Source organism: Pteropus medius, unplaced genomic scaffold (genome assembly GCF_902729225.1).
Source record: "Pteropus medius unplaced genomic scaffold, Ma_sr-lr_union100, whole genome shotgun sequence".
Classification (NCBI taxonomy): domain Eukaryota; kingdom Metazoa; phylum Chordata; class Mammalia; order Chiroptera; family Pteropodidae; genus Pteropus; species Pteropus medius.
The window spans coordinates 15,906,237-15,916,454 of record NW_024351730.1 but is presented as its reverse complement, the minus strand read 5'-3'; positions in this window follow the sequence as shown (position 1 = coordinate 15,916,454).

Genomic DNA, 10,218 nt, shown 5'->3' with positions numbered 1-10,218 from the left:
AGTAACCTTTAAGCACATTATATACTAGAGTTAACTATAGACGGCATGCCGTACATTAGATCCCCAGAACTTATTCATCTAATACCTGGAAATTTGTGGGTTGTTGCTTTGTGGTTACTATAAGGCTTACATAAATATCTTACAGATATAATAGTCTATTTTACAGTGATAACAACTTAGATTGTTTACAAAACCACCATTTTACTCCCCCAAATTTTAGGTTTTGATACCACAATTTACTTCTATTTATACTGTATATTCATCAACAAGTTGTTATAGCTATAGTTATTTTAATACTTTTCTCCTTTAACCTTTTATTACTAGATAAAATGGTTAATCTACTATCATACTACAGTATTAGAGTATTCTGAATTTGACTACATTCTTATCTTTACCAGTATGTTGTAGATTTTTGTATCTTTTTATCTTACTAATTAATATCCTTTCATTCCACACTGAAAAACTCTTTTTAGCATTTTTTGTAAGTCAAGTCTAGTGTTGATGAAGTCCCTCAGTGTTGGTTTATCTGGAAACATCTTTATCTTGCCTTCATTTCTGAAGAATAGATTTGCAAGATAAAGTATTCTTGATTGGCTTTTTTTCTTTCTACGCTTTTAATATATCATTCTACACTCTCTTGGCCTATACGGTTTCTGCTGAGAAATCTGCTGATAGCCTCATGGAGGAAGGAGGGGTTCTCTTGTAAGTGATGAACTTTTCTCTTGCTGTTTTTAAGATTCTCTCTTTGTCTTTGATTTTTGATAGTTGTATTACAATGTGTCTTGGAGAAGATCTTTTTAAGTTTAATTTATCTGGAGACCTATGAGCTTCAAGGACTTGAATGGCCAAATTTCTCCTGAGATTTGGTAAGTTCTCAGCCATCATTTCTTTAAATAAGCTTTCTGCCCCTGGAAGATTGCTTCTCTTGATAGTATTTCATAGTTCACATAGGCTTTCTTCACTATTTTGTATTCTTTTTTATTATCTTCTGATTAGATAATTTCAAAGGTGTCTTTACTTCATAGATTCTTTCTTCTGCTTGATCCATCTTATGCTAATGTTTTCTATTGCAGTTTTTATTTCATTCATTTTACTCTTCAGCTTCAAAATTTATTTTTGGTTCTTTTCGGTTCTTTTTTATTTCTAACTCTGTTAGGCCTCTCATTTTGTTCCCCAAATCAGTATTATTTTCTTGATTTTGTTGAATGAATTGTCTTTCTGTTTCCTTTTGGTTTGTTTTGTTTTGTATTTGGTAGCTCACTTGCAGATATGCAGGTCTTTAGGGTCTGTTACTAGAAATTATTGTGATCCTTGGTCTTGCATTGCTGTCTTTGCAATTGAAGTAGCAGTCATCAACTACAAGCCTTACTGACTGACTTCGAGAATTACCTTCCATCAACCCTGCTAGTGATTCTGAGGCTTTTCCATTAATATGCCTGCTCCAGTCTTCTTGTTCCCTCTTGTGGCAAAATTCTTAAGATTATATGCCTTTTCTTGATTTTGCAACACAGTCCAAGGGCTGACAGTCTCCCTTCTGCCTTCCCAAGTATAGTGCTAAAAGCTCAAGTTTGCAGTTTTTCCTTGGTCTGCAGATTTGGCTGGCATTCTCTGTGTGCTCATTAGCCATAAGTCAAAGCATCCTCTTGCAGCCATTGGAAGTGCGCACAAAAAGCCAGTCGCACGGTGATTAGGGTATGTGCATTGAGGCAAGCAGAGCAGTGGGGATGCCCACGGACAAGTTGTGGGGGGAATAGATGAGACATCCTGGCAGCTCATGCGCCGACATCCTGATGGAGTCTGTGATGGGGTTATTATGACCCATCCCCGCCCCCCACCTCCGTCCCTGCAGGCTTTTTTTTTACCTTCGGATATGCTGTTCTGGCTGGTGTTCTTTTAGCTGCTATCTGACCCCAGTTGTGTAGCTCATGACTCAGCATTCTGGACAGTAGAAGAGAAAAATGGACCTCTTTGACTATATCCACATAGTGGGGTAGCTAGGCACTCACTGCCTTGTCCCTCATGGGAGAAATCGAGAGCCAAGAAGGGCTTTCTTGATAATGAGCTGTGCTCTTTTGGTGGAGGGAGACATGGGTACTGTCACTGTTTTCCTCTTACACTCTCCGATGTGTCAAATCTAGGATTTTTTGGTCGAACGATATGTAGGAACTTCTGCACTGAAATCCTGGACTTCTACAAAGGGTCTCTCATTCATGGGTGAATTTTCTAAGTCAATGTTTTCCAGAAGCTCCCAAACTGAGAGAGATTGGAATTAGTTCACAGCCTACTTCCTGGTCCACAGCTGGGACTGAGTTCTGTATGGTTGTTACTTGATGCATAGGCGGTTGAAACTTCTCCTGGGTTCCTTAGAGTGTGGTGCTGAAGTCTTACAGCTCCCGTAAAGGGACTTTTGTCTATGAATAAGTGCCAATATTTTGTTGAGGGAGCTATGAGCTAGGGATATTTTATTTGGCCATCTTGTTATGTCGCTTCTAATCCAAACTTTTTTGAAAGTTATGTTGTATCGTTTGTATGAGTATTTTATTTAAAAACATATAAATATAGAAAATGAAATATGAATATATGAACTACCTAAGCCTCTCCCCAGAAAAACAAGCATACTTCACTATATTTACTTTATAAATTTGTATAAAAGAAATAAAGTATTTCAGGTAAATTTTACACTATTATTTACATTTTATGTCCCATTAATGTCAGGTATTTGACTTGGAATCTTTTAAGTGCTTTATTTACTTTTCTTAACCAGGAGAAACCATTAATGTACAAAATTTTGTTTTGAAATGATTTCCCATAGTCTATATAACAAAATAAATAATTTTATATGAGAAGGATGCAAAATGACAATATCTGCTTTTCTATTTTTAATCAAGTGCTTAGAAAGGCAATAAGCAATATTTTAAGTAAATTAAAATGGAATTTGCTTTTTACCATGTCTCATAAATGCCAGACAATAAAAGGATTCAGTTTTCAAAGTTATTATGTCCCAATTGATCTTCCAAGCAACGGACTTATTATCTAATTATGAAGGTATGCACATTTATCAAAAGTTAGAACCATCTGTCTCAATTCTGTTTAATTTCATTATATATTCATCATTTAGACAGTCAGCTTATGGCATAAGCCTCTACCGACGAGTAATTCTATACTGATTATCACTTAAGAATGTGCACAAGCAGACATCAGTCAACTCTTATTAGTCTACTTTGAAATTAAAATTCTACTAGTAATAGGCGGCTGACTAGCCAGTCGTCACTGATATATGCAAGAAAAATCTCTGGCATTCCTCTAAAGAAACACAGAGCTATTAATTTCTTTCTTTCAGTAAATCATATAAACTTAAAATTTGTAAATTCTTCTTGAATGAGTAGTAAATATATTTAGACACTTGTATATATATTCAAATTATTATTTTTTAGATAGAGGGATATCAGGAGTGAATAATTATAATTTAAAGTGATTAAAATAATTGATTAAAATAATTGTAACATTCACAAGATTTTATAATTCTGGAGCATATAACATTACTCCTGATGAGTGAGCTTGGGTCAGAACATTAGATTAGATATTGAATACAATCTCTTTTTTCTTTTCTTTTTTGTCTGTTGTCTTTTCTTTTTGTTTTGTTTTATTAATATTTGCAAGTATACAATATATTTATTAGACATTTAAATAGTTTATAAAACAATCTTTTTCTTATATGCATGATTATTATTAACAGAGATAAATGAGAATATGGATAATTATTTACTTAAAACACTTTGCCTTCTTTGTGTATCTATAATAAAGATTAATGCTGACATTCTAAGAATACTTAATCTCATTAAAAATATCATATCATCTCATAAGTAAGAATACAACTAGTTACTAAAAAAACTTCATGTATCTTACATATGGCACACCTCTATGCCTGTCATTATGATCACAGGTAACACAAATCTATCAAAAATTGTCTAAAAAATTGATTCCCTCCTACCAAATCATAAGTAATAATTTTACATATACATGTAGAGCATATAAATATATATTTAAAATATATAAACAAAGAGCAAAATATCTGATAAAATTATTTTTAAATATAATTTAATAGCAACATGTGAGATGTTTAAGAGAAACTCTAGGTTTCTAAGCAAAGATATTTTATATATTAAATGGGAATTCAGTTTTCCTAGTTTGTATTTCTCTGAGAGATTGTGACAATGATTGCAATCCCAACCAAGAGGTTTGCTGGAAAGACAGAAGACAGAGCCAGGGAGAATGGCAGAAATTTGGACCAGGAGGCCAGAGAACTGAAATAGCTACTGAATTAACCTGTTAATCTGTGAGAACAGTCACAGAAAGCAGTGTGTTAGTTGGCATCCAGAGGGTGTGATACATTCAAGATTGATATGAACCAAGATTAGTATTTGAGAAGGAATAATATGTTAGATAGGACATCATTATGAGCAAAAATAAAATGCAAAGGAAGTCAGATATGCTAGTAGTTTCTTTTAAATCCTTTTTAAAATAGTTTTTAAGTTAGCAGTTGAATTTATTAGTAATCAGGTCAAGATTTTTCAATGAAAATAGTATATTAGAACTCCAGCCACATAGACTGTAGTTGTAGTTTTAGACCCATTGTGATATTTTAATGCTTACAGAGATAACCAAAACAGAAAGTAAAGGATACATTAAAAATTGTTAATCATTTCACATGGTATATATGTATGCAGGGCTAACTTCAAACACCATGCATATGAACATTGAGGTGATAAGAGCAATTCAGAATTCTAGTTTCTCATGACATGAAAGCTCATGACTTTGTGATCTTTAAGACTGATTTAAAAAAAAAAAATCTGGTCTCTTGTTTTAAGTTAAAGCCTTTGGAATAAAATGAGGTCTCAAATAGAACATGTTATATGAGGCCAGAGGCCTTAAAATTTTAGTATGTATAAGAATTACTTGGAAAGTTGTAACCAATGCATATTTCTTCATCTTTTTGCAAAGAATTCCAACAAGCGTCCTGAAAGAGTAGGTAAGTGTTTCATGCATTGAGATTTACAATTATAGGCAGAGTAAAAGATCATCTTGACTGTTTAAAGGTATTATTTTCTCATAGAATTCTGACTCCTTAGTCAGATTATATGCAAAATTGCAAAAGTGATGTTATTATTTAGGAAAATGTGAGAGGCTTCTGAAGACAGCACCAAGCACAGTTAGTCTCAAGGTTTTACTTATCTCTAATTGAACAGACAGAGGAAAAGTTTTTACTTTGTTTATATTTGTCTGAACCATCCTGAATTGTTGAATCAAAGAAACTAATTACTCTAACTCCCAGATATATACTAGGCTATCCAAGGGCTCCAAACAACTTCAGAAGGAAAGAAAAACACAATTAAATTGAAGTTCAAAGAAACGTACACAAACACTCAAGTCCTTTAATAAGAAAACTTTCCTTGTAAACATATAATTATTTGAAAATTGTGCATTCTTTATTTATCCTTATCTGTAAATATATATATATATATACACGTATTTATATTTTCATGCAAGAATGTGTGTGTGTGTGTGTGTGTGTGTGTGTGTGTGTGTGTGTGTGTACCACAGGATAATATTACCCACAGTATAGTCCTTATCTAGGTAGTTAGGAAGTGGAAACTTCAGAGATTGCTTGAGTATACTATTTTACTCTAGCTCACAGATTTATGAGATCTTTTCCACATCTTATTGAACCTACAATTCTTAACAGAGGGCCATCATCAATTTGAATTGCCATTTCAAAGTAAAGAACTTTATTAATCTTGGAAAAAAGTTATAGTGATGTAAGATATCATATATTGTCTTTAAAATCACATAGTATAAATAAACTTCTTATCCTCTCTACTCGATCTATTCAGAGCTTCCTTCAACACTTCATGTCAGCAATTTAGTAAAAGCTGCAAAAAGTTGTTGCTATTTTAATATTGCTACATACAAAAAGAGATTTTTATGCCTCCTATTTCACAATTTATCTTGAAATGTATATACATTCAATGTATACTCTTATTTCATTTTAAGGACAAGTTATATGCCTTTAATGTTGATGTAAAAAATTCACTATTACTTTAGATATTATCCTGCCATATGAGGTGAAAGTTAAAGTGGATAGTGATTAACTCTCTAAGGATAACTTCACATTAGAAGTTTTAAAATAAAAATGACAAATATTTTCCCACATATTTATCTTCTTTATTTGAACCCATAATGAAGATTTTAATGTTTTTCTGATGAACTAGAAAAATAGATTTCTGTCATTGCAAATAGGAAAAATGTAACATACACAACAAAAATTATGTTCAATAGTTACATTGCAAGTGTAATCTTTAAAAACTGAATACATCAACCCATTGTCTTCTGGCTTATATTGTTTTTGTAAGAAATCACAGTCAGTTTTTTGTTGACCTTTTAAAACATAATCTTTTAAGATGTTTTACTTTTTGAATTTGATTTTCAATAGTTTTTCCTATTATGAGCATATGGTATATATTGCTTTGGAAATTGCAAGTCTTCTCAAAAATGTAGATTGGTTTATTTTTCAATATTTAAAAATTCTCAGTCATTATGCTTCTGCCTTATTAATTCTCATCTTCTGAGACTTAAAACGCACATATATAAGTAAGCCTTTTCACTACAGACATACTTCACTACCCTGCTTTTATATTTTTTTAAGCATTTCTTCTCTCCAAATGTCATTCTTCACCTTTTTGCCTAACAATTTTTTCAGTTTATACTTTTCAGTAGTTTGAAACTAATGTTGGACATAGCTATTTAGTAATTTATTTTCAGTTATTATTTTCATCACGCTTATAAACTTTTTTCTTTATTATTGTTTCCTCTTTTTCATTTAAGTTCTGATCAGCTGTTTTAATAAAATTATCAATCTTTTATTTTAATTATTTCATAATAGTAAGCATAGTTATTTGAAAATATGTGACTGATGATATAGCTATTTTAATCTACTGTAGTTTTTACTTTTTTTGTTTTATACTTCTTGTTTTTGGTTATATCCTTTTATAACTAGGTAATTTTGACAAATTTCTATAAATTGCAAATTAAGAATTACATAGTTGGACTTTCAGTTTCAGCTCCAATATGTAAAGAACTTAAAACGTGTCACTCCCATTATCACAGATGAAATATGTGAACAAAACAAAAATTAACATTTTTTCTTATACCTACTAGATCACTGATATTGCAGGGAAAACCGCCATAATAAATTATGGACAAACAAGCATATTAAGAATAATAGCCAAGGTCTTACTTAGAGCAAAAACTCTGGAGCTATAAATTAGTAGAGATACTTAAGTAGTAATTTTGCAAATTACTGGATGCTGTTTGCAGACTAGATTGAGAGCGAGAAATTACCAGGAGCCTCAGTCCTAGAGAGAATTACACTTTTATGAGTTTGAACTTCAGGAATGCCACAGGTTCTCACTATGAATAGCCAGAAATGATTTCCCAGTGGTTCTGGCAAAAGATAGGGAAAGGTATCAGTACTGAAATAGGCCCAGAAAATTAGACATAAAAAAAAAGCTCATTTTTCAAGTAAAATACTTTATCAGAACCTTATCACGTGTAAATTAACAGTATTTCCCTAAGTCCAGCACCCTCTATTGTTCTCACCTAAGTTTCGTTCCCAAATGTCTTTGATGGGCTAATCAGGAGACTAGATATAGCTAAGAAAAGCATAAATGAGTTTGTAGATATGTCAACAGAAGATTTAACATACAAATAATTAGAATACCAAAAGGAAAAAAAGTGGAGCCAAAAACTTTTTGAATTAACAGTTGTTGAAAATTTTCCAAAATTAATGACAGACACCAAACAGCAGATCTGGGAATTCAGAAAACACCAAGCAGGATAAATACCTAAACACTTACACATAGGCATATCATATTCAAACTGAAAAACACCAAAAATAAAATCTTAAAATAAGGGAGTGGTAATGGGAAAGGGAAACACCTTAACTTTACAGAAACAAAAATAAAAATTATAGTAAAATTTTCATCCAACATTATGCAATTAAGGGGAGTGGGGTGAAATATTTAAATTGTTAAAAGGAATAAAAGTACTAATATAGAATTCTATGCCCAGCAATATTATTCTCCAAATGTGAAGGAGAAATAAAGACCTTTTCAGACAAACAAAAACTGAGAAAAGTCAATGTCAGAAACTCCACTCTGTAAGAAATGTTAAAAATAGTTCTTCAGCAAGAAAAATAATATAGGTCATAAACTTGAATCCACATTAAAAAAAGAAGAGCTTAAGAGGAAAAAAAAATTAAAGATAAAATAAATTTTATTTTTTATTCTTAATTTATATAAAAACTGTTTAAAGTAATAGTATTAAAATGGTATCGGCTGATTATAAAATATAGAAAAATAAAATAAATTACAGTAATGATATAGAAACAAAATGGGGGAACTAGAAATACTCTCATAGGGTATCTGAACTACAAATGAAGAGATTTAGTTTTATTGTAGGAAATATATTAGTTAAAATTGCAATGTGTAAAAATGCAAAGTATATTTGATATGCTAAAAAGGATATAAAATAGTGTTATATATAATTCTCAATTAAAAATCAGAGAAGGCAGAAAAAGACAGAGTAAAATTAAAAACAATTCAATAAATAGAAAATAGTTACAAACGTGGTAGATATTTCTCCAACTATTTCGGTAATCACTTTGATAGGAATGATTTAAATATACTATTTGTAAGTTAAACATTGTCAGAGTGAATTAAAAAGTATCAAGTATAAATTGTCTACTTAAAATACTTAAATGTAAAGACTCTGAATGGTTAAAAGTCAATGAATGGATAAAGATATATAATGCTAACTCTAACAACAAATAGGCAAACAAAATAAACTAGAGTAGTTATACTAAATTCAGTCAAAGCAAGATTCAGAACAAGGAAAATTATCTGGGATAAAAGGGAGTGCTACATAATAATGAATATATCAATTGTCCAAGAAGATATAAAAATCCTAAATGAACCTAATGATAGACCTTGGAAATATGTGAGGCAAAACTAGATACAACTAAAAGGATAGATAAGTCCATTATTATAGTTACAGAAGTCAACATTCCTTTTTCAGTTACCAATAAATCAAGCAGGCAGAAGATCTGTAAGAATACAGTTGACCTGAAAAACACTGTAAATCAACTTGACCTAATTGACAGTTATAGAATATAGAATATCTCATCCAAAAACGGTAGAATACACATTCTTCTGGAGCTCACATATTCCTTAAGAGTAGATCACATTCTAGGCAATAAGACAAACCCTAACATATATAAAACAACAGAAATTGTACAAAGCATGATCTCAGACCATAATGGAATTAGACTAGAAATCAATAACAGATAGAAAAATCTCAAAATATTTAGAGATTAAACAACTCACTTCTAAATAACACATAGATCAAAAAAGAAAGATCGAGAAAAAAATCTTAAGGTAATCTGAATAAATTGAAAATAAAATACATTTATCTAAATTTGTGGAGTGCAGCAAAAGCAGTGCTTAGAAGAAAATTTATAGAATTAAATAAATATATTAGAAAATTAAAACTTTTCACTTCCAGAAAATAGAAAAAGAAGAGCAATTCAAGTATGAATCAAGCAGAAGAAAATAAATAGTAATTAGAGCAAATATCAAAGAAATTTAAAACAGGAAAACAATTAATAAAGACAATAAAACCAGAAGCAAATATTTTGAATAAGTAAATAATTGATACAGCCAATTAAAAGGAGAAAAGACACAACTTATTAATATCATCAATGAAAATGGAATCATCACTACTAACACCACTGACATAAAAGGATAAAAAAAAAAATACTATGTTCACATATTTGATAACATAGTTGAAATAGTCCCATACCTTGAAAGACATGAAGTATAAAATTTAACACAAGGTGAAATAAATAATCTAAATATATTTTATATATTATATATAAAGAAATTCAATCTATAATTAATTACCTTGCAAAAAATAATTTGGCAAGCCCAGATGGTGTCACTGGAGAATTCCACCAAACATTTAATGAAGAAAAATTAACACTCCACAATTTATTTTTCAGAAAATAGAAGTAGAGGAAACACTTTAGATCCATTTTATGAGAGAACATTACTCTAATACCAACATTATATAAAGATACTACAAGAAAGCAAACCAACAGACCAA